This window comes from Ambystoma mexicanum, chromosome 10 (genome assembly GCF_040938575.1).
Source record: "Ambystoma mexicanum isolate Mex_15411 chromosome 10, UKY_AmexF1_1, whole genome shotgun sequence".
In the NCBI taxonomy this organism is placed as follows: domain Eukaryota; kingdom Metazoa; phylum Chordata; class Amphibia; order Caudata; family Ambystomatidae; genus Ambystoma; species Ambystoma mexicanum.
Window position 1 is genome coordinate 1,128,957,715 of NC_090932.1, and position 23,595 is coordinate 1,128,981,309.

Genomic DNA, 23,595 nt, shown 5'->3' on the forward strand with positions numbered 1-23,595 from the left:
TACCCATAAAGCACTGAACAGGGCTGCCCCTAGTTACCTCTCGGATAGATTCCATAGGAGAACATCTACCAGACCTACAAGACTAACCAACACCAATTGCCTCATTATCCCGAGATTTAAGCTTTCTAAGATGAGTGGATGTAGTTTCCCCGTCAAAGTGGGCCAACTATGGAACTCCCTGCCACCCCTTATCAGAGAAGACCAACCTTACCCGAACTTCAGACTTAGCTACATCAACTGGCTGAAGTCTACCGATCTTTAGGCTTGCTCGCGCATTACTCACATTTTGTACCTTACCTGCATGTATGTTCTGCACTTTAGTACTATTTCAGCACATTTGTCACGGTCACAGACCTTAATTCCGTGGGCTTGGTCTCTTGCCCCCGACTTAGGGCCCCAAAGCACCATCTGAAGCACTGTGGGTGGCCCCGGGCCCGGTTACAGGCAGGGGCAAGGTGGGTTAAAGCATGGCAGGACTGGCGGTATACCAGAAGTACTTGAGTGAACTGGCATTTATGGGCATTCATGGGTTAATACAGGAGCCTGGGAAACTTTCAGGGGTTAATAGAATCCCGTTGGGTACATCCTGTGCCTGTCAGCCCCTTCAAGGTGGACGCATTACTTTTGCTGGCATCCTTAGTTGCAGGTCAGTCTTCTGGGCGTGGCTGGGGCTGGCTTACTATAAATAGCTACGCCCAAACCAAGATCCCCGCTTCGCGACGTTCTGCTGATGCAGCGTGACGCTTCCAGCATTGATCCTGCAAGGGAAAAGAAAACAACAATAAAGTCTGCAAGCGCGCGGGCATCCGATTCCCCAGCAGCAATTACCACCATTCGATCCTCGCAGCGACGCCTTCCAGGAACCTCCGTCTTCTCGAGATCAGCTGCCCTCAGGATTCCCTCCGGCTCCTCGAACATCTCTCCGCTCGTCAGCTGTTGCAGCCGCATGCCGTGTTCTTCTTCCTGTGAGCGGCTTCTCCACGGCAGAATGTCGGCTATTTAACAGCGCTCCTAGCACCAAGGAAAAACAAACAAGAAAGGTCAGTGAACAATTAGGAGCACTGCGTGCGCGCCCTACGACCACAAAGTTAACTGTCAGTGCCTAGAATAAAAGACAACAAAGCGCTTTGAGGACATTATGAACAAAAGGCGCTGTAAGTAACAAAAGGAATATTAAGCGCTACAGCTGAAGGAGTAAGGCACACATTGGGACACTAAGGGGTCACAAGGCTCTTAAAACACAGCCACATCATAGTGGCGCCAAGACAATACCAAAGGCGCTAGCACCACAGATCTGAAGACCATTTGCAAGAGAACTGTCACGTGAGCATTTGCACCAACCCACCTGATAGAACTCCTCAATAAAGAACATTCACGCCGCAGCACATCTGGGCGGAACCCCAACAGCCAGTGAAGTAACTGGCCGCATCTAAAAGCTCCCCTTGTTGAGATATAGCAGGATGGAGAGCTTCCTGAAACATAAAAACAGGTGAGAGAGGACCCCAGAGGTTGGGTATTGGGTGGTACTGGGTGGTGGCTCCTTCCTGCACATCGCATCAGTTGACATTCCTGTACATTCCCTTTCAGATACACGTTTCACAGTCCAGTACTCCAGCGCATACCAGAAAAGGCAGTAGTGGAGGATTCCAGGTGCCCCTGCAGAGCTAAACTGAGCTGTACAACATTGTATCCTGTATATCTTCCTCTTTGTACTCATTGACCTTTCCATTGCCTTTATATGTATTACACCTGTCTCCATTCTGTAACCTGTGAACCTACACCTTGCATATCCTTGTAACTACTGCGCCCTGGTACCCTTGGGTCTGGTGCGCATTATAAATAAATAAACAAACAAACAAACAAAACGCATGTCTGCTCATAATGTCATCAACTTCTTGCAGTGTCTCTATAAGCTCCTCCCCCTTTCTTTCTGTTCCTGCTTCCTGTCTCTTTCTCTGTCTAGGAGCATATGCCCCCTAATGATATCATCAACTTCTTTTCATCACCTTTGCTTACTTCGTTCCCCATCTCGCTGTCTGTCCCTTTCCCTTTCTTCTTTCTGTTTCCGCCTCTTCACTTCATTTCTCATTTTTCCTTTCTTCTTCTTGCCTCTTGTCTCTTTCTCTTTGTCTCCCTCTTCTTTTCCCTCCCCCTTTCTTCAGTCATTATGTATTTCTCCCCTCATTTTCATTCTCTTTTTCTCTCCTTCTGTGCCCTTTTATCTTCTTTCTCCTGTCTTTCTCTAACTTCCATTTCCCTTTCCTTAAAATCATCTATGCTTTTTCCATCTAATTTGGGCATTATCTGTCCTCCTACCCATTTGTTTGGTACAATCGCTGTCTCATCCCAGCTACCCTGTCTGCCTCTCTTTCTCTGTTTCTGGACCTCCTCCTCGGCTTCTGTCAGTTTCAGCTTGCAAGTCGCTGTGCTCTTCATATTCCACGTGCGTGGACACTGGTTGTTGTTTACTTATTTTTTTCTCCACTGATAAAATGTTTGCTACTGAAGGCGGTGGGTGCATATGTGAGAATTAGTATACACCAATGCTGCTTTTAATGTTTGTAATAGATATAATCCCTGTGCTTCCGAAGACGGATCACTGGTCTGGGGCAGAGGAGGAGGAGCCTTGGGTACTATACCCCCTTTGTCATGCTGATTTAGCATCCATTCCTTCTCAGGTGGCTCCTCTACCTCCTCCTCATACATTTTCCATAGTTCCAGAATGGCTATACGATTCTGTAACTGTTTTCCATCTACGTGGAATGTAAATAGGTGAACATGTGTTGCAGTACTCTCTTTCAGTGAGTGCCTTCTTGTGGCCAGGGCACAAACATTTTGCCTGCTGTGTCCCAAACCCATGTGTGTTTTATTTAAGGATGTTGTCCTTATACCCGGGTAATGCTAATCACAGGTGAGTGATGGGAGCATCCCCCATAATGATACGTCACACTGTCACTTACCACTACTTAAACATCTTTATTTCAAATCTCATTCACCCTCTTTTACCTCCGTTTCATACACTTCTCCAATAATACTTCTCTTCAATTAATACTTCTGTGTCTCTCTCATACCACACCTCCTGCATCATACAATCCTTCTGATTGACACCATAACCATTACTCAAGCTCTGAGCAGCCCTGCCTCGCTGCTCCCACACCGAACCACACCCCTTGGTCCACACCACAACTTTACACTTTCCACAATATACACAAAAATCCACTTCTACAAGCCCAAAGTTGTCTTACAACAAGAGGCTGGCACCAGCAATTACTACACAAATAAATATACTACGTCCGTCTTGCCACCTCCTGGTGAGGTATTTGTCTGTTTTATTATTGCCCCATAACGAGGCTTACCATGTGATCTTTTCTGACCCTTGTCAGAAGCTAACTCCTTTTCTTAAATCTACTTACTTCTTCAAAACTCCCGAATATACAAAAAATCCCATCCACCCGTTTTGCTCTGCCAATGTCATACTTACTTTTCTGTAGATCGACTGAAAGTCCCCGGCTTCTAGTCTCCCCTATCCGTCAATTGTATGACCATGCCCTATGGGGCAGCCTGCGGGGACCGGACTTTATCTAAAGGGGCTCCTGCTTACCTCTCTCTGTTGCACGTAATCTTTTTCTCCATAGGTTGGCTCTGCAGCTCTTGGGAATACTTTCTATTGGGATCCATTCCATGTTTTCCATTACACTTCTGCTTCCATTACCTTCCAGTGATCCCTAGCCAACCATCCTCTGCTACCATCTGTTAAAACAGCCCAGGAAAGTCCCAAGTTACCAAGAGGATCTGAAGTCAGTCCAAGCTAGACTCAATAACGGAAGTAGACAAAGTGCAAGGAAATATCCAGCTTTATTATCATCCAAATAAAGCAGGGACAGCATACATGCATTAAAATCTGGAAGCTCTCATTTGATTTAATACAAGACAATGGATTAAAGACGCAAAACTCGTCATTGCTGAAGTTATAACATAATCTTTTGGTACAAAACCTACGGGGACTGGGGATTGGTTAAGGGGATTGGCATATATACTCTATACATATAGAACATGTAATTGGGTTATGAGAATCTGATAGTTCCACCTAGGACCACCTCTAAATTTATAAAAGAATCAATGCATCATTGCTACACCAAATTATCGTTTTTCACATAATTTGCTGAGCGGTCTAACACCAGGGACTGTAATGGGTTGGCATTCTGCTTACCAACCTTGCACAATTGACAGGGGTATCAGGTAATATTAGCCCCACAAATAATGTCCCCATATATATGGTCGCCAGGAAAGTCCATAGGCAACATTATTTGTGGGGATAATTTATGGGGTAAATGGGAGCATGGGTTGCAGGGGTGTCACCCGCTCCTTTAAAAAAAGATATGGGTGTTGCAGGGGCGTCCCGCGCAGGTTGCATGTGTTAATATTGCCGCAAACAAACAGCCCCATTCTTGTATGGCAATATTTTTGCGGGGATTTAACACATGGAACCTTGACAGGTTGTCAAGACATGAGCCAAACAGGAGTAGGGGGAGAGAGGTCCATGGGCTGCTTTCCATTCAATACCATTTTTTACCATCCCTTATTCCTAGGCCATGAGCCACATTGATTTCTTTGTACTTGGCCTTGTCTGATGTCTCATGTCTGAGTGTACATGTAGGATGTACAGCAGATGTCCTATGTGTGTTGGTTCCTAATGAATAGATATGTTTGGCAATTATGGGTCATGTGTGATGGGACCGTGGTTGGAATTATTTTACCCTGCATTCATTAGGATTTTAGCTAATTTTGATTTGAGAGATATCGTTTCTTTTACCACCGAAGACACTATTGAGTTATTCTGCATGGACTCTCCTGGCATATAGTTTCCGTGCACCTGGCTAACAATGGTAAGGTTATACTCTTCTAAACTTTAATTAATCTGGTAGTATACCTCTTGCGTCCTGGGAATTGCTATCTTGTGCCTTCTCTGCAATGTTATGACCCTCCCTTGTTTCGCAGTAGCCTTGGTGGTGGTTGCCAGCTACTGCCTAAGCTCCGCACTGATCTGTATTTTTGTAATTTCAGCATCTTGAGTTCTTGTGAAGACTTGAGGCCTTTTGTTTAATTAGAAGAATGTTGTGGCTTCCATTTTAAAGAAGATGGCTGACTGCTACACTCTTGCGTTCTATGTTAGTGAGCTATATTTGCATGTTGTTCATGTTGCATTCAACATATACATTGCTTATGTTAGTATTCTTCATGTCTTATGGATCCTATGTTGATATTCTTCATGTATAAATGCATATGTTACCTAGTGTACGAGTAAATGTTGAGTGCACATTGCTTTGTGTCTAACGCATGCACATGTATTGTTACAATGTTAGTTTGATTACTCTTGTCATCTTCAGCTTAGATTGTGTCCATCTCCTGCTGTACCTGCCTGGGGAAGGGCGGTATGGTTGCTTTAGTAACGCTTCTCACCTGAGCGGTATTGAGCCGGAGGAGTGGCAGAAGCTATGGATGATGTATTCATCTGCCTCCGAACAGGGTAGTCACTGGAACGCCTTCCAAAAGGGCATTGGCACCATCCAGGTGGGAGAGGACAAAGGCTTGGACAGCGGATCTGAAGTTGTTTTCTGGGATGACGGGCTTGATTTTCCACAGGACAGAAAGTTGGTACCAGGCAGTGTATGTCTTCCTTGCTATGTGCTGTTTGAAAGTGAAGTGTTTGTTGATGTTGAACCCAGGGGACTTGGCGCATGTGGCCAGCTGGGGTGTGAATCCCTTGGGGTACATAGCAGAGAGCCACATCTGGATGTCAGCGTGTTCAGTATTGTTGGTCAGCAGTAGGAATTCAGTCTTGGAGGGGTTGAGCTTCACGTAAGAACTGGGCATCCATGATTAGATCAATGTGAGGCAGGGCCGGAGCCTGTGGATGTCTTTGATGGAGGATATCTTGAGGTAGATCTGCGTGCCATATGCGTATTGATGAATGTGGATGTTGTGTGGATCGCGGAGGGTTCTGAGCGGTTCCATGTAAAGATTGGAGATCACGCGGGACAGGAGGGATCCTTGCAGGACTCCACAGATGTTGGTGAGAGTTGGTGATCTGGAAGAATCCATCTGTATGAACTGTTAGTGATTTGCAAGGTAGGATTTCAACCCGCTACGGATGATCTTGCTGATCCCCATGCATCGATGTAGATTGTCAGAGTGTGTCTGGTGGTCTACTGTGTCAAATGCTTTTGAGATGAGAACTCAGAGGCAAAGATGACCATCATTGAGGATTTTAAGGGCATCATGGATCACTTTGATGGTAGCCGTGTCTGTGCTGTATCTGGTTCTGAAGCCATATTGGTAGGACTGAAGTAGATTACTGATGTCCATGTGTTGGAGGAGTTGCATGGCTACTGCTTTCTCAAGGATCTTACCTAGGAAAGGAAGACAGGTGATGGGGAGGTAGTTGCTGAGATCTTCAGGGTCCAATGTTGGTTTCTTAAAAAGCTGGAGTATTTATCCGGTCTTGAGGGTAGAGGGGAAGGTGCCTTGAGTTAGGGAGCTGTTGATGGTCAGGTAAGGGAGGGTCTTGAGTACAGAGGCAGGGAGGATGTCGTCCGCATATGATGTGGCCTTGAGGGATGCTAAAGTGGCAGTGAGGTCTTTGAAAGTAGTCCAGGTAGTTGTGCTTTTTTTCAAAATGGGATGTGGTGTGCCATCAGTTATGGCATTGGTGTCTATGTGTTGACGGATCATGTTGACGAAGAAAGAGTAGATGGTGGTGGACTTTTCAATGGAGTGTGCTACAGGTGGGTCGGGCAGAAGGTTGATGGAGTGCTTGATGGCTTTGAAGAGGGCTCTGCTTTAATTGTTGGCCCTGGCTATGGTGTTTTGGTAGTAGTTGCCCTTGGCAGTGCTAATCAATCGCCTGCGTGAAGCACAGAGGGCGAGGTTGGATATAAGTGCAGGCTTTTCACCAATTCTTTTTCTTGTTTTCTGATAGTATGTTTAAGATTCAGTTCTTGAGTATATCAGGGTGCTGATGGCTTAGGCTTGAGGATGCGCCATTTCACTGGGGCATGGTGGTTGATGTTGTTTGTGAGGGTGGTGTTGAGTTTCTTGAGAATCAACTTGCAGTCCTGGTTCGTCAGAGGTACATCCACCCATGTGAGCTGGATTTTTGGTGAGGTCTTCTCTGAGAGCATTCACTGGAAAGTTCTTGAAGAATCTGAAGGCTTGATTACTTGCTTTGCAATGGGTTTGCTTGAGAGGTATGGAGTGACTGATCTCAAAGGGGACTGCCAGATGGTCCTACCAGTCGAGCGGAATAGAGCTTTGAGGAAGGGTGGGCAGTACAGTGATAATGAGTTTGAGGATATTACCTTTGATGTGGGTTTGTTCCTTTGTGTTCTGTGTGAGGTTCAGTGTGTCGAGTAGGCAATGGAGAACTTCCTTCATTGACTTGGTTTCTGGGTTGCCAGGGATGTTGAAATCAAAGACGAAGATGTTGGCATGTGTGATAGACATGGTGGTGACCAAGTTCAAGAAGTCTTCAATGAAGGAGGTGTTGGGCTTGGGTGTTCTGTAGATGAAATTAAAAGTGACTGTGTCCATTAGGGAGAGCGGGATGTGGCAGGATAGGTTTCGATAGAGCCACTGGTGGCAACGTCCAGTTGGGTGCATGGCCATGATGCCTTGTGAATGATGGCAGGGTCTCCACCGATCTTGTTTGGACAATATTGTTTTATAATTCTTTAGCTGTTGGGGATGATCATCCAGGATGTTGGAGAAGGTGGATGTCAACCAGGTCTCAGTAATGAACATGGCTTCCAATTCATATGTGGTGATGAGGTCGGCGATGTCAGCTGCATGGCTGATTGCTGAGCGGACATTGGCGAGCATCAATTATTTTGGTACTGTGGTCTGGCACATGACTACAAATCTCTGCAACAAGTGCTTAACACACTGAGCTATCTTCTTAACCATTGTGGCTCTCAAACTTATCAACATTGATTTCAAATTAAGTTATTGCACATGCTTAGTATAGCCCCCAAAGAAAGGTATAAACAATACACTAGTTTTGCTATAATGAGCACACAAACTAGGTAAAACAATGAACATGGAACGCATTGCAGAATACAGCACTCTGGCAGCAGGGCAGTGCACTTTACAATATCATGAAGTGTTATTTATGTTTTGTCAAATAATGTGCACTGAATTCTTTGATCAGGAAGATAGGTTAGGCCCCTTCTCACAGAGAGGACCGAGCTACCTCAAAAATGTGGTGGATGGGGGATACAAAACGGTAATATATCCCCTCCACTCTCGACTGTTAGGGGGATTTGTACTCCAACAACTCTCCCCCTATCCTGGTATGTTATCGAGATGGGGATCTATATCCCCGATCCCTCCTTCTTCTTACATTCCTGCCTCTCTATGGTTGTTGAATGTCGGCTTGCAGGAATAATGAAGCAATAAGACAGATATGTAAAGGATGCACAGAGCCACGGTTTCAATGTGTAACCCTTTATTCAATCAAGTGCGAACTGCCCATTTGGCAGTAGCTCCGCCTACGAGTAACAAGTGGGTCGCAGCCCACACAAACAGAACAATAGAAAGGAGACTCGGATCATTACATAATGCTAACAGTAGAAATGGGACATTATATCTCCCCCTTTCTTAACTTGTGAATTGGAATAGTTAGTTAATTTCCTCGATCCATCTTGATGGCTTGCGTATAGTCCTTCTCGATGGACTGCATACAGGGGAGTGCTCACTTGTGTTTGTACAGTCACTGTCACTGTCATCGGCATCTCTGTCCTCTTCTCTGTATTCAGAGTCTATGTCAGATGATTCTTCTGCCCTTGTCACCTCAATGTTCGCTGGATCTCGGTCGCCTCCTAAAGTCCTGAAGAACGAGGAGTTCCGGGTGATGGTGCCTTGTGGACTTGCCACGGTTATCATTGATCCCCGTATGTGGGTCACCGCCATCGGTTCTGGCTTGAAAGCTGGGGTTTCCTTGGTATTTTGGTTTTGTCGGACCACGACGTGGTTGCCTATTTGGATGGAGCTTGGTCTTGCATGTCTTCGAAGGTCCGCATATTCTCTCATTTTCGTTTTGCTTTCCTTGTCCCTCACCCTTGCTGTGTCTATATAGGTGTTGGGAAGAGCTGCATGGGGGTTTTGCGGTAGTGTCGTTTTTACTATTCGTCCGAACATCAAGGTGGACGGGCATTCCCCAGTTGAGCTGTGAGGGTTGTTTCTGTATTCTCGTTGTAGTGTGAAGACAGCTTGCATGAATGACCCGTTGGTGATGGAGCATACCTGGAGGGCACGTTTGAGATTGCTCATGAATTTCTCCACCATTCCATTTGCTTGCGGCCACAGTGGTGTGATCTTGCGAGGCTGGAACCCAAGATGTTTTACAAACATGAAGTTGTGTCCGCTAAAGGGTGGACCGTTGTCTGACTTGACTATGGATAATATCCCGTAGTGCGCAAAAGATTTGTCTAGAGCTGGTATTACCGCCTGTGCACTTGTGGAGTGAATGAAATGCACTTCATGGAATCTGGACATTTCGTTGACAATCACTAACACGTACTTGCCGTTTGCCAGAGGCCCGAACATGTCAATGGCTACTTCGTCCCATACCTGCAGAGGCATTGTGGATGTTTTGAGCGGCTCGGGGAAAGTGCGTGGGGCGACTGCCTGGCATGTGATGCACTTGCCCAGCATTTGTTCCACCCTTTCATCCATCTGGGGGAACCACACTTTGGTTCTGAGTTGCCGTTTGGTCGACACTATTCCCTGTGTCCCAAATGTGCTAGTGCTAGCACTTGTTCCTGCAGACTAGCCGGGATGACAATTCTGTTTTCTTTTAACAGAAGACTTGTCGTGATGTCGATAAAGTGTGTCTGATGAGTTTGAATGTGCAAAGATGTCTTTCCTCACTTGGGGACAGGGTTTGTCCATGGTTGAAAGTGTTGTGCCACTGACCAGACTTCAAACACTCTTGTACCTTTTGGATTAGCTGATCCTTTTGTAGGGCTTGTTTTTTTGAACTATTGTGATGGATTTGGGGAGAGCATTGCTTATCAGGTAGTTTATATATTGATTCGCTTTGGCTGACTGACATTCATCGTGGGCTGGTAGCGGGTATCTGGACTGGAAGTCTGTGGGGTTGTTGTCCTTTTCCGGGTGATGTATGATTTTGAAAGAGTACTCTTGTAGTCTTAGACCCCACCTGGCGATGCATGGTGGCATTTTAGCGGCATCCTACAAGGTCTGGATCATAGTATGCCATGCAGGATGCTGACGCAATGCGCTTCTTGATTTCTTGGAAGGCTTCCTCACATTCACCGGACCATAGGAATTCTTGATGTTTCCCTATGAGCAGTTAAAGGGGCGTGCTTACAGATGCAAAGTCTTGGATGTAGTGTGTGCAGTAGCTCGCCATGCCCAGGAATGAGCGTACTGCTGACACGGACATGGGCATGGGGGCCTCCACCAGCGCTTGCACCTTTTCAGTGTCAGGTTGTAAACCATTACTTGAGAATATGTGTCTGAAAAAATGTAATGTGGATTTGCTGATTTCACACTTGTCTGGGTTGAGCGTGAGGTGAGCGTTTTCAAGGGCCCTACACACTCTTCTTAGGGTGTTATCATGTATTTCTTGAGTGGTACCAAAGAAAAGAATGTCATCGCTATAATTTAAGCAATTTGGGATGTGTTTAATAACTTGGTGAATTTCATTTTGAAAGATTTCGGCCACTGATGACACACCAAAACGGAGCCTTTTGTATCTGAATAATCCCAGGTGGGTCAAGAATGTGGTGATGTATCTCAATGATGGAGGCAGTTCAAGCTGGTGGTAGCCCTTGTTTAGGTCCAATTTTGAGGAAACCTTTGCCCCGTAAAGTAAGTGCATCATGTCTGTTATCCTGGGGGCAAGGTGACGTTCTCTTTCTATGGCTACATTTGGGGCCCTCATGTCTACACAGATGCGCATACTGTTTATGTTTTCCTTTTTGGGCACGGGCACAATGGGGGACACCCAAGGTGTGGGTCCTGACGCTGGTTCAATTATGTCTTGTTGAGGTAGGGCCTAGATTTCATCTTCCACTTGCCTCTGGATGTTAAGAGGGATGCCTCTGTAATGGTGGGCCGTTTTGGGAATGTGCTGGTGTATGTGTAGCTTGATCTGTTTGTCTTTTAGTTTTCCTAGGCTCTTGAATAGTGACGGAAACATTTTCTGAATCATGTCCTTTGGACTGGTGGTGTAAGCAGACATGATTTGATACATAATATGAATGAGACCCATTTAATTTGAATGGCTGATTTGAAGCTCAGTATGCTTCCTCCGGGTACTTCTCCTTTTATGGTGTACATCTTGACCCTTTGGCTTTTATCCTTGTATTGGCATGTGGCCGTGAACATGCCTCAGCAGTTGAGGGGTTTGTTTGATCCGTAGGGTAAATCACGGTGTCTGCTTCACTTAGTTCCTTTTTCGTGATGAGAGACTTATATGTGTCATCATTAATTACATTTACTGTGGCCCCTGTGTTGATTAGGAATTCCTTGCTAAGTCCTTTCAATTGTAGCAGTAGTGTGGGGCTGTATTCTGTGGCTATGCTGTTTCCAATGGCATGTACGTATCCCATCTTGCAGTCACCGCTGGATGAGGATGACTGTGATTCTCGTCACCGTTGTGGTGATTCTTCCAGATATCTGATTTTTTTGTCTTGTTTTCTTCGATGTGACTCATGTCTGCTCCTGTGGCGACTGGAGTGTTCTCTCCTTTCTTCCCGCCATCTGTCGTTGCGTGATGACTCCCGTGATTTGCTGTGGGAACGGCACCTGCTGGCAGTAGGTGAATATCACGTGTAAGGTTGTGGACTTTCCCGCTGCGAGTGGTGGCCATCTTGTTTTATGGAATCTCTCCCTGTTTCTGCTGGTTGAAAGAATTTAATGTTTCTGCAAACAGATTGGAAATGGTTTTCACCACCGCATTTGTCACACTGATGACCTATGGCCAGGTATCGGCCGACATGTGGGAATTTGAAACCGCATCTATAACATTTCTACTGTTCTGCTGTGTCTCCTGATGTGCAAATGGGGCACACCGTAGTTGCTGAGGCAGACTGTGTTATTTGGATGTTGCCGAGCAACTCTGTTTGTAAAGTTAATGCCGAATCAGCTCTTGCTAGCTGTAATATTTCTTCCAGCATTCTGCTTTTCTGGAGTAGTTTCTTGCAGAATTTAGGAGATTCACAGCCAGCTATTGCCTGTGATTTGAGTGCTTCATCTGTGGGGTATCGATCGAAATCACAATATTTTGCCCCTCTTCTCAGTCTCATTAAAATGTTGTCCATGTTTCCCCTCTTTCTTGGGTAGTGGTGTGAAAAATATGTCTCTCGTAGTCTACATTTCTCAATGGTGCGAAATAATTGTTCAGGGAGTCATTTATGGCTTGAAATGTGTCTGTGTTGCTTTCTGGCAGCTCAAATACGATGTCTCTTACCACTGGGCCAAGCGAGTGCATTAGGATGCCTCTTAGGCAGCGCTCCTCCAGTACACCTGATGCATCAATATAAATGTGCAATTCCTTGAGCCATCTGGCCCATCTAGGCGCCAAGCTACTGGTGTCAGATATGTCAAATTGGGGCATGGCGGACACTGGAGAAACTCTGTGCCCTTCTCTTCCATGTGGTCAGAGTGGCAGGTTGTTGAGCTGGATTGGGGACAGTGCAGACTGCTGTCTGCTTCATTGCTTAACATAATGGCAGTTGTGAGGTGCACAGGGGGCACACCATGAAAGTTGCTGTGTGGCGTCCTTTGTGCTCACTGGTGCTGTAGATGAGTCAGCCTGGTGTTTGGCTTAGGAGCGTGTTCTCTGGACATGTGTATTGAATGCAGTGCTGCAATGAGGCTGGTATCAGCAAGTGTTCATGCGGTTTGTAACATTTAGTTTGAATAATGGTAGCTGCAATGCAGGAAATAAACGTGGTGATGGTTTGACAGCGTTTCCTCCGCAGCGATGCAAAGTAAGTAAATATCTGCGGAGCGTCGTATCTGAGGTAGTATGCTTGAGATGCAGGATAGCAGGGCCCGCTTGCAATGTTCTGCGGTGCGCGTATGGCAGCGTGCCGTGATACGTGATCAGCGTGTGTTCCAGGCGGCCATCCCGTGCAATGTTGTGCTGCGGTGTCAAGCTAATTCCTTCATGTGTGCGGAGGAGAGGGTCTGATGTCGTAGATTCAGTGCCTCTCACCCTTTACGGCGTGTGTCGGCGTTCGGCCAGGTGTTGTCCCGGGCCGCGGGTCAGTTCTGGTGCTGGACGCGTACGTCTTTGGGCTGAGGCTCCGGATGCGGCAAATGACTGCGGCACATAGGTTTCACAGTGATAGTTAATGTTGTGGAATCCTCGTTGCCATTGTTGAATGTCGGCATGCAGGAATAATGCAGCAATAAAACAGATATGTAAAGGATGCACGGAGTCACGGTTTGAACGAGTAGCCCTTTATTCAATCAAGTGCAAACTGCCCGTTTGGCGGTAGCCCATCATACGAGTAACAAGTGGGTTGCAGCCCACACAAACAGAATAGAAAGGAGATGTGGATCCTTACATAATGCTAACAGTAGAAATGAGAAATTACAATGGCGATGGCGAAGTGAGCAGGGCATGCGCGCTCTGCACTGGATTAATCCCTCTGGCGCTATGGAGGAATGGGCAACCTCACCATAGTATGAGAGAGAAGATGCACAGTGGGGTTGGCGATTCCATTACCTGTGATATTACACTTACCTGCAGGTACCTGCAGAGACGTCTTTATGGGAGGGCAAAAGGGGCACTTGCCCCGGGCCCCAACTTGGAGGGGGCCCCACAATGCTGTCTGTTCTTAAGAAGTCTGTTCACATTGTTTACCAAAGTTAATAGCACACATCAGGATATTTTATGGTATGCTGTTTATGGCATGCTGCTGAAGCTCTAAAGACAAACCATTGCCTCTTTGTTGTTGACAAGTACATTTTGCCCTGATCAATTCATCCTGTAATGCTTTCTGCGTTCACTGTAGTATACATAGTTTCTGCGTTCACTACGGCATAACTATTGTAGCATTCTCACCTTTCCGTGGGGATTATATTGATCATGTGCAATAACCAAAGTTGAAATGTATATTAATAATTGTAAGTGCTGCAATGGATCAGAAGATAGCTCAGTTTGTTAAGCACTCCTTGCAGAAATCTGTGTCTATAGACAAGATTATAAATATCAAATTACAGCAAGGTCGGCCCAGCCTTTCCTATGTCTGAAGTTAATAAACCTACATGTGTATGTACTTGGTTTTTCAGCACAACAAATGCTATTATCAGCAATGTGCCTGCATCAGATAGTGGCTGCTATAAAACATTGCATCAGTGTAGTGAAGGTCTAGAAATTGGTTTGTTCAGATAGGGAGTTGTAAACCCTAGCCAGCCACCTCTACTGGGGAGCATAAGTGTTAGTCTGAGAGGTGATTAAATAGCCAAACTTAAGACTGTGGAACTAAAGCGTTCATGGTTTTGCCAACAGAGGCACAGATCCTGGGCAAATCTTATATCACTCAAATTACTGTGCTGTAATCTGTGGAAAGGTTTGCCTTCTAATATGCTGGTGGCATTATTTACCCCATTACCTGATCTTTCTTTTTATGTAGGCCATTTGAGTGGAAATAGTTCTACTGAGAAGAGAGCGGGCCAGATAGTAAGCATATTTTAAGGTCTGCTAAATTGACACAATGTTTTTCCTTTTGTACAATTCAAAGGTTGTTCTACGTATTTATAAATATCAATTAAAGCAGTCTTTTGGGTGTATTTAAAGCTTCAAAACACTAAATTAAAACCCAGATGAAATCTTTCAAGCTCACATCAATAAGTATGCTGGCACTTACTTACTCCCCTTGATGATGGAGACACTAAAGCTAAAATCCCTTCCATGTTGCATGATATGCTTATAATGGTTTGTTTTTAAAATTTGACATATTGGGTTATGTGATTTTTTTACATTCCAAATCAGTTCTATAAAATGGGATTATTTAAATTCATGGTAAGAACTGGAAAGGGAAGTGGTAACATGCATACATTGCTGAGTGGGCTTCACTGCTCAACAGGTGTGATCCTGGGCATCTCATGTAATCTAGTATTGCCTAACCTGTCATAATTGCCAGTCCCTAAAACTTTCAAAATCTTCACCCTTCAGAGTAATTTCATTATCAATGTATGATCTTCAAAAAAGCCTCACTAATGGGTTCACTGTCTATAGTTTTGCTTTCTCTATAACAATAGTGAGCATTGATCTACAGCACACTACAGCAACTTGTTTCGTTGCTCTCTAATGGCAACACTACGTGAAAACAGTGTCCTTCTTGTAATCTCAGTCTGTCTGGATATGGACACCTTCCCGGTAGCTTCTACTCGTCACCCACTATCTATGCTTTGGTATGGGAAGCTTTATTTCTCCTTGCTTTCAATTGGTCTCCTAGATCCCTGATTGAGTATTTTTGCATTTAGCGGGGCAACTGATTAGTCCTCTGTCTTTTCTGGATTATGTGCACCTTTTTCCTGCGTACTGCATCCTGCATTTATGCTATGGCCGGTATACCTTCCTCGTGGCTCCTACTGATGCTAGAACACAAGTCATGGACTGTTACTGATGGCCTTGAAATGCTACTTGTTCAACATTCTGATTACAGCAAGAATTAAGAGGGTAAGGGTACTGAAAGGGAGTGCCTGTGCCTATTTTGATCACTCGGAGGCAGCATATTAAGATATGTGTTATGATCGCAACGAGTGGGTGCGACCAGATATTCTGGATTCATGAATTCCTTTGGTTAGGTGGAGGGGGGCCCCAGATGTATCTTTGCATCGGGCCCCAAAAGTGCTTAAGATGGCCCTGGGTACCTGCCAGGGGGAGATAGAACAAAAGAGGTAAAATGCAGGTCTCTGTGACTGCAGTGGGAGGAGGAAGAGGGATGAGTACCAAACAGTAGACGGCAGGGAAAGAGAACGTGTTTGGTTGTGTCCCCATACCAGCCCTTTAGAAACTTGGGACAGTTGGGAAGATACGTTTCCGGGCGGTTTCATCTAGATAAGTGTTTCCATGTGCGACACCTTGAGCTGCTACTTGCCTTTTAGCCAATAACACTTAGCATTCTGGGTCTTATAGGTTTTCGTTTTTCAAGTTAAACATTAGGGCCTACAAATACCAAAACGAAAGTTTTGCTGACTAAAAAGCAAGGACTCGTCAAAGGTGTTGCACACGACATGGTGACACGCGTCAGGTGCTTGCAGCCTGGAGTGTGTGGCTCTGTATGGTCTTGGCCAATACACCCGCACTGAGCGCTACTCTATGCCCTCCCAGCACTGCTGGACCGACCCGCCCAGCTCTGGCTGCGGCTGTAACGTGAGCCTTCTGCTCTGCTTCCTCTCTTTGCAGTTCTCTCTGTATTTCCGGTAAGCTGTGGGGCTCCTGTGCTCCTCCTCCTCCGGCTTCTACTGCCTTCCAGGCCCAGGCAGCAGTCCAATGACGGACATTGAAGGACAGCGCCCAGAAGCCCTGGGGACCAGATGGTAGCGCAGGCGGAATAATTCCCTGTAGACGCGGAATATGGGAAGGCGAACCGGTAAGGAGGAGGAGAAAAGGGAGGCGGCGACGCGTTCACATCCTGATAGTTCCCAATGCATACGTTGTCGGCGCCAGCACTTTACACCGACCGCCAGTGCCAGATGCCCACACTGCACACCACTGCAAGCTTTTCACAGCACCAGCTCATCGTATTGCCGACCAACGACAGGCCCCGCCCAAACTGCTATCGTTGCAAGCTTCTTTCAATGCATATACATTCGATCGTCTCAAAATGACCACCAGTGCCATGTCCTCACACCGACTAAGCATCAAAGTTAGCATTTCTGACTTTTTGGTACGTTTTCGCCCGCCAGTGCTGGCCAGATTCGTCTCCCATTGCTCACCACTCGCATCTTCCAAAATTGCCCATTGCTACCAGGGCCAAGTGGGGAAAGTTAAGTGCTGGGCCCCTTAATTTGCATGGGATGTCCTCACAGGAAGTGAGGGTTACTTGCCTGAAAGCATAGTTCTTCATAATTTGAATAGTGCCCCAGACTGGGTAATTCCCGAAATTTTAAATAAACGTGTACAGAAGTAAAACACTTATTTTAAATAGGTTTTGCCTATAAATTGAGAGCCCAATCCTTTAGTCAGAACAAATGCAAATAAACGGCCTGCTCTAGGGGATGGTTCCCACTCAGGGGTAGACAATCCTAATTGGCTCACTGAGCCTTTCCAAATGAGACTTGTCAATTTGCCTGTCTGTTTGTGCCCCTCATGAGGGCATCCAGTACTGCAATGCTCGAGTCTGCCTCAACCACTAGCGACTAGGATAACGTTTCATGAAATTGAAAAGCACAAACATGCGCAGACCTGGTCACGTGTGGGTGAGCAGAATAAAAATAAACTGATCTTCGGACTATGGTGCCCATCCACCGTCCCCCAACACCCCCAGCTCCAAGCCACATGTACTGCTGACCAGCGAACGCCACTCCCGATTTCAAAGGCTCACTGCTTATATGTGAGATTGAGAAAAAAACATTGCTGTGGGCGACATAGTCTAAACATGCATGGCTATTCCAGCCTGTGCTTTAACAGCATGCTGCTCCTCTCCCCTGTCCGTGCATTGGACACAGTGGGAGAGTGTACAGACTTAGTGGCCACTGCCTGGACCACCTCCTAGTGTGCATGCGTGCAAGTGTATTTTTTGACATCAGGCTTTGCGCTCTCCTTGCTAATTAAAAGCAGTGACTGTCGGGCTCAGTGACAGGCAGCCCACCCTCGGGGAATGTGGAAACGAATCATGTTGCCGCCAGTCTCGCCAAGTGTGTGAGAATAGTTTTACTTCTCATGTGAGGGAACCCGTTGGGATTTTTTCTCGTATGGCCTGCAACAGGATTGGGGGTAGTTGCAGTAAGCCGGTTACCGGTGCAGAACGGAGGAGATGGAGGGTGCCTGGTGAGCAAAACACTGAATAATCTTGCAAGATGGGGCATTTAATGCAGACCTCACCATGCCCCTTCCTTTGCGCCCACTGCAGGCTCACTGGATCTGAGTGCCTTCTGCAAGTGTTGTAAAGCGGTCATTGTTGGTCATTTCACACAAAAAAACACATTTGCCCATGATACACTCACCAGCCACACATGCACCCCAATTAGTCACAAATACACTTGACTCGGTGCCACTCTCACAATCTGACTGTGCACACACAACTCATAACACAATGTATCCCAATACAAACCATAACAATCACATACTAAGCACACGCACAACCAAACCGCCTACAGGCAGCCCAGCCCCTCTAACAAGCTGACCACTGGGTCCCACTCTGCCAATAAAGAGATTCAGCGAGTGGGGTACCCTGAATCTACCAGAAGGGTTGGTACCCTGAATCTACCACAAGGGTTGGAGATCAGTAGCTACAGGTAAGTACACTAGATCGTGTCATTTTGGTATTACCCAAATTGACCATGAACAATCGACCCTTTGTCCTAATTCACTGAATTATAGTGGTCCTAATTGACCTTTTACACAATTGACCTAGTTACTTTACATATATGTTGGGTTGGTGTTGGATTATAAATAATGTGGTGGGTTTCAGGGTTTTTTGGATTGGGTAGGGGATGCAGGGGTCCCCCCCACACACATGTCATAATTGACCTTTTAAATTGGGTCAATTCTCCCGCGAGCAATTCTCCCACGATCAATTCTCAAAAAGGTCCATTTGTATGCATCCGTCATTTCACTCTTGTTTCTTATGCCTTGGAATGCCACAGCAGCGTCCAGCGACTAAGGACCTTGGGGCGTTCTGTTGGGGCACTCTTGTTCGGAGCGAAAAACAGAAGAGTCAAAAGCTTCCCCTCTTCAAACGTGTAAAAAGGTAGGCCTAGAGAAGCAGGAAACTAGTTTATACAATTACTAGCTGTTGGACAACAATAACATACTACCATGTTATAAGTAGTAGTTGAATTTGCACTATATTTTTTTGTTACTAACCCTCACTTGACTGTGGAATATAAAACAGTTTGTAAATCGTTTGTTTTTTGTCCAATAAGGCTTCAATGTACTTTTTAAGGTTCAATTGTATTTTTATGAACCTACAGATTTTAGATGTGTGTCTAAACGCATGAATAAACTGAATTACCAAAAAAAAAATCTTCCAAAACCAGTCTGTGACCTCCAACAGCTAGTTACACGTTTGAAGAGGGGAAGCTTTTGACTCTTCTGTTTTTTAAAAAATGTAAATTGCATTTCTTGAGTCAAACCCCCCCCCCCCCCCCTATAACAAAAAAGAAGGCACCGTTCCTGCCCTGCCCTATCTTTACCTTACTCTTGTTCGGAGCTCCATGCTGTTCAGGAGGAAATAAGAGGTAAAGTTGGATGATGGCTAGAGTAAAGGCTGTGGAAACGTTGCAGTGTGTGATGACATGCCAAGTTAAGTACAAGGAAGTCCCAAGTTAGACGAACCATGCTGAGCCCCGATGATCAGAAGTTGTGATTGATTTGGACTATGCAGGCCATGGTCCGTTCTTTAATGGGGACATGCTGCCTCTGTTTGCGCGTTGCCGTTTTGGGAGGACGAGGAGTGCATTTCTGTGACAGATAAGTAAAGAGAAGTGCGAAGACTGGCAGGGTTTTGAAGAGGCGTTTCATTACTCTGAAGACGCACACTATTTTTATTTATTCATTTGTTACAGCGCACAAAACCCTCGGGTATCTTGGCGTTAATTACATTAGGGTACATTAGTGAGGAACATTAGGGTGCAAGGTTACATGTTGCATTATGTGAAGATGGTACTTGCTGTCCTAGGGCTGGCTTATGCACTGTGTTCCTTTTGTGAAAAGGTGTGTCAGTGAGCACTTCACTGGTCTCTTTATTGACTTCAAGGCAGCATTCAACTTTTTTTCTAGGACACTGAATGATACTGGAAGGTGGAAGGAAAGTTACATTTTTCATTAGAGAAGGGAGTTAAAAAAGGGGGGGCAATGGGGCAAAGCAGTGGGGGATGCAATAGTCTTAGCAGGGGTACAGCCAGTTGAAAAGAAGTTCCAGTAGGCCTGTTCTTTTCTGAGAGCAAGTGGAAGATTTTTCCAATGTTTGGCTGCCATGACCAGGAAGCACTTGCCCCCTTCTGAGAGGCGGTTGAAGTTGGGGATCTAAAGGAGGTTAGAGTTGGATGATCTCAGTATGCGGGCAGGGGCGTATTTCTCTACGCATCATGACTCGTAGGTCATGGCAGTGGTGGATAGACAATGGTGGACCAAGGATAATGTCTTGAATTTGATCCTTTCCCGGATGGGCAGCCAGTGTGCAGCTCTCCTAGCTTCCGAGATATGGTGCAATTTGGAGAGGCCAATGGCAGCTCGGAGGGCATTATTCAAGATTGTCTTGAGTTTTTTCATGTTGCGGTCTGAGGTGGCAGTAAATAAGGCGTTACAATAATCGAGCTTGGCTCCAGTGATAGCTCTTGCTATTGTAAGGCAGTTAGGAGTGGAGAGGGAGGGCCTGCTGGCATGAATCAGTTTGGCTGGGTAAGCCGCCGCTGAGGCGATTGAGTTCACTCAGCATGAAAAGTTGAGGTTGGCAACCAGGTAGACCCCAAGAGTTTTAGCAGCAGTAGAGGTGGTGATGCGGTTACCATTAATGATGAATTCTTTGTAAACTGGATCCATGTTAAGAAGTGTGGGGATTGAACCGCTGATGAGGATTTTCGGTTTGTCGTTGTTGAGACAAAGTTGGTGAGGCCATCCCAATTTTGAATGAACTTGTAGACCGCGTTTATTGTTGCTGAGTCCTGGGCGTAGGATCCAGAAAGGGGATAAGGAGCTGCGTATCATCAGAGGTCTAGCATCATCAGGAGGGCTGGTTTGCTAGTGTCTTTGATAGCATCGATTTGTATTTTCAAATCTAGTAGGGCAGTTTCAGTTCCGTGTTTGGGGCGGAATCCTGATTGGCGAGTGCCCATAATATGATTTTCTTCAAGATGCTGTTGGATCTGGATGTAGGCAACACGATCCAGGATCTTCAGGAGGTAGGGAACCATGGTAATGCGGCAGTAGTTTGTCGGGGTGGACGGGTCTAGGGAGGGTTTCTTGAGAAGCGGTAGGGGAGTTGGCACTGAGTTGGTGGAGAAGGAAGCATTGATGATGGCTCTGAAGAGGGGTATGAGTGACTCGGCAGTCTTTGATGATTGGCACTGGGCAGGTGTCGCCTTTGCAGCATGATGGTTTGAGGGTCTTGACAATTATGGAGATGCCCATGTCTGAGACAGGGTGGAAGCTGAACGGGGTGCCGGAGTGGGACAGTGATGGGTTTGGTGCTGTGGGCGGTGGTGGTTTGGTGAGCATGGTAAGTTGCTTGGCTGTGATTTTTTCTTTGACGGAATTGTCCTTTGCAGTTCCGCGTCTTTGATTTTTTTCGCACCAGGTCTGACTGTGGTGGTAGACTCTAGTTCCTGGAGCATGGTGAACAGTTCCCGGGAGATGGATGAGGCATTACTAATTCTAGAGTTGTAGCTGTTGGCTTTGGCAGCGTGGATTTTGTTTTTAAAGTTTTTGGCAAGGGAGGAGAAAAGGACTTTGGAACTGGGGGGACAGTTCTTTTATACAAGCTACCTTGGCGACGCGCTTATTGGCACGGATTTCAAGCAGTTCAGGAGTTTTCTTTTAATGAGGGTTTGGCTTTGCAGAGTTAGAGAAGGGCGGGTGTGTTGACTGCTTGTGTGACAGATACCATGTAGAGGTCAACCAGGGCTGCTGGCTCTGTTACTGATGGGGGTTGGTGCGCCAGGGTGGCAAGTAGCCGTGCAAGGTTGGTCGGGTTGAGGTTTTTGTTGCACCGGGACATGCATTCAGGTTTGGCAGGGTGAGCTGGTCTGGGGCGTTCTGAATGGGGGATTTCAAATGCTATGATGTGGTGGTCCGACCATGGGCAGGGGGAGGTGACTGGGGTGGGGATGTTGCAGTTGAGTTTACTTAACCAATCTAGGGTTCAGCCTTGGTCATGGGTGGGGTTGTGAGAGTGTTGTGCGAAGCCGGCATGGTTAAGTGCCGTACCTACGCTGGTGGCCAGGGAGTTAGCTGGGTCGCTCAGGCCTAGGTTGAGGTCCCCAAGGATTATGATTTTGAATTTAGGTTTGATGGAGGTGAAGATACTCTGCATTAAGTTGTCTTCAAAGGTGGAGCTGGGGCCCGGTGGACGATAGACAAGGAGGAGTGTGATGGAGTTCGTGGGCGACATGGAGATCTGAGTGAGTAGGGATTTATAATTTGGGATGACATTGGTTTGCTGGACTGGTGAGGGTGTTTTTAAAGATGAGGGCGATGCCGCCTCCTTTTGTTTTTTTTAAGGATCTTTCGCATCTTGGGGTGGTAAAACCAGGGGGGATGGCAATGGAAAGGGTTGGGCCAGCAGCGGGAAGGAGCCACGTTTTCATGATGGCAAGTGGGTCAAGGTTATTGGATGTTATCGGGTCAAGGATATCAGCTGCATGCACCGGGACTGATCTTGCATTGATGAGTGCGCAGTTGATGGCTTTGCGGTTGGGACTGGCGGGCTTGCAGGTTTGCGGTTTTCGTGGTAGTTGGACATCGTGGAGAGGGAAGCGTGGGATGAACTGGGTGCGAAATCTGAGGATTTCTTTCCTTGGGAAAGTTGGAGGGGGTGAGGCAATGGCTGTGTTGGAGATTTCAGGTTGCCTGGGGCCTAGTCTGTGGATTTGTGGTGGGCTGATTGATTGCGATGCGTGGTGTGGGGCGCATGCAGTGAGTAGAGTGCGCAACCTGAGGAGGCTGTCCCTCGTAAGGATTGAGGGGAGCATGGCAATGCAGAGCCAGGAGGCGTGGCCTCGGAAAGCATAGGAGGAGCGGCGAGGTGCTGAGCGGTGAGGCACCAGGGCGCATACCTGCAGATCAAGAGGCGGACGTCCTTGGGGTTGACTGGGCTTGCGTTGCAGTTGTGGAAATGGTCCTCTGATCTTTTTGGAGGTGTTACAGATCTGCAGTGATGTGGTTCTGCTGAATTTGGGAGGCGAAGGGCAGAGCAGGCAAGATCTGCTGCTTCATTTGGGAGGCGCCTAACACCTGCGGCGCACAACACTGCGCCGTTGGCCTGCGCAGGCTTTGCCGCAGAGGGTCGGGTGCGTGGGTTTTATTGAAGGCGGTTTTGTCGCTCTAGTAGTGTGAATAAAAAGTTGAAAATGGTTGTGCAACAGGCCTACAGTGTTTATTCCAGGACCGGTACATTTGCTCCTTTTGTGAGACCCCGTTGAGTAGTGGCTCCAGCACTAGGACTCCCTTTCAACAAACCTGCACTAGCAGTCTTTACAGACTTCTGCTGACAAAAAAAGGTGAGTGTTCCTCATTTATTATGTACAGCACACTGCTCTGGTGACACGTTTCCATATTTTACCACAATGCAAGGAACTCAGGCCGCGGCAACAGGGGTTTGTTTTTTTGTGATAGTTTACAGCATTTGGTTTGGTGACCATTTACGGCCTCATTAAAGAAGATTGACT

General features: G+C 46.4%; 1 protein-coding gene across 3 annotated transcripts in view; it reads left to right on the forward strand.

Moving 5' to 3' along the window:
* Positions 1 to 707: 707 nt before the first annotated feature.
* LOC138492065 (PH and SEC7 domain-containing protein 1-like) overlaps positions 708 to 23,595 on the forward strand; it is a 1,158,039-nt gene continuing 1,135,151 nt past the window's right edge. Inside the window, exons 1-2 of one of the 3 annotated variants that reach the window (XM_069619020.1) lie at positions 708 to 1,489; positions 1,588 to 1,650. The gene's annotated coding sequence lies outside the window, so the exon portion shown is untranslated. Of the gene's footprint in view, positions 1,490 to 1,587; positions 1,651 to 16,435; positions 16,638 to 23,595 lie in introns of those variants that run through there. The other 2 variants (XM_069619022.1, XM_069619019.1) reach the window with 2 other exon arrangements.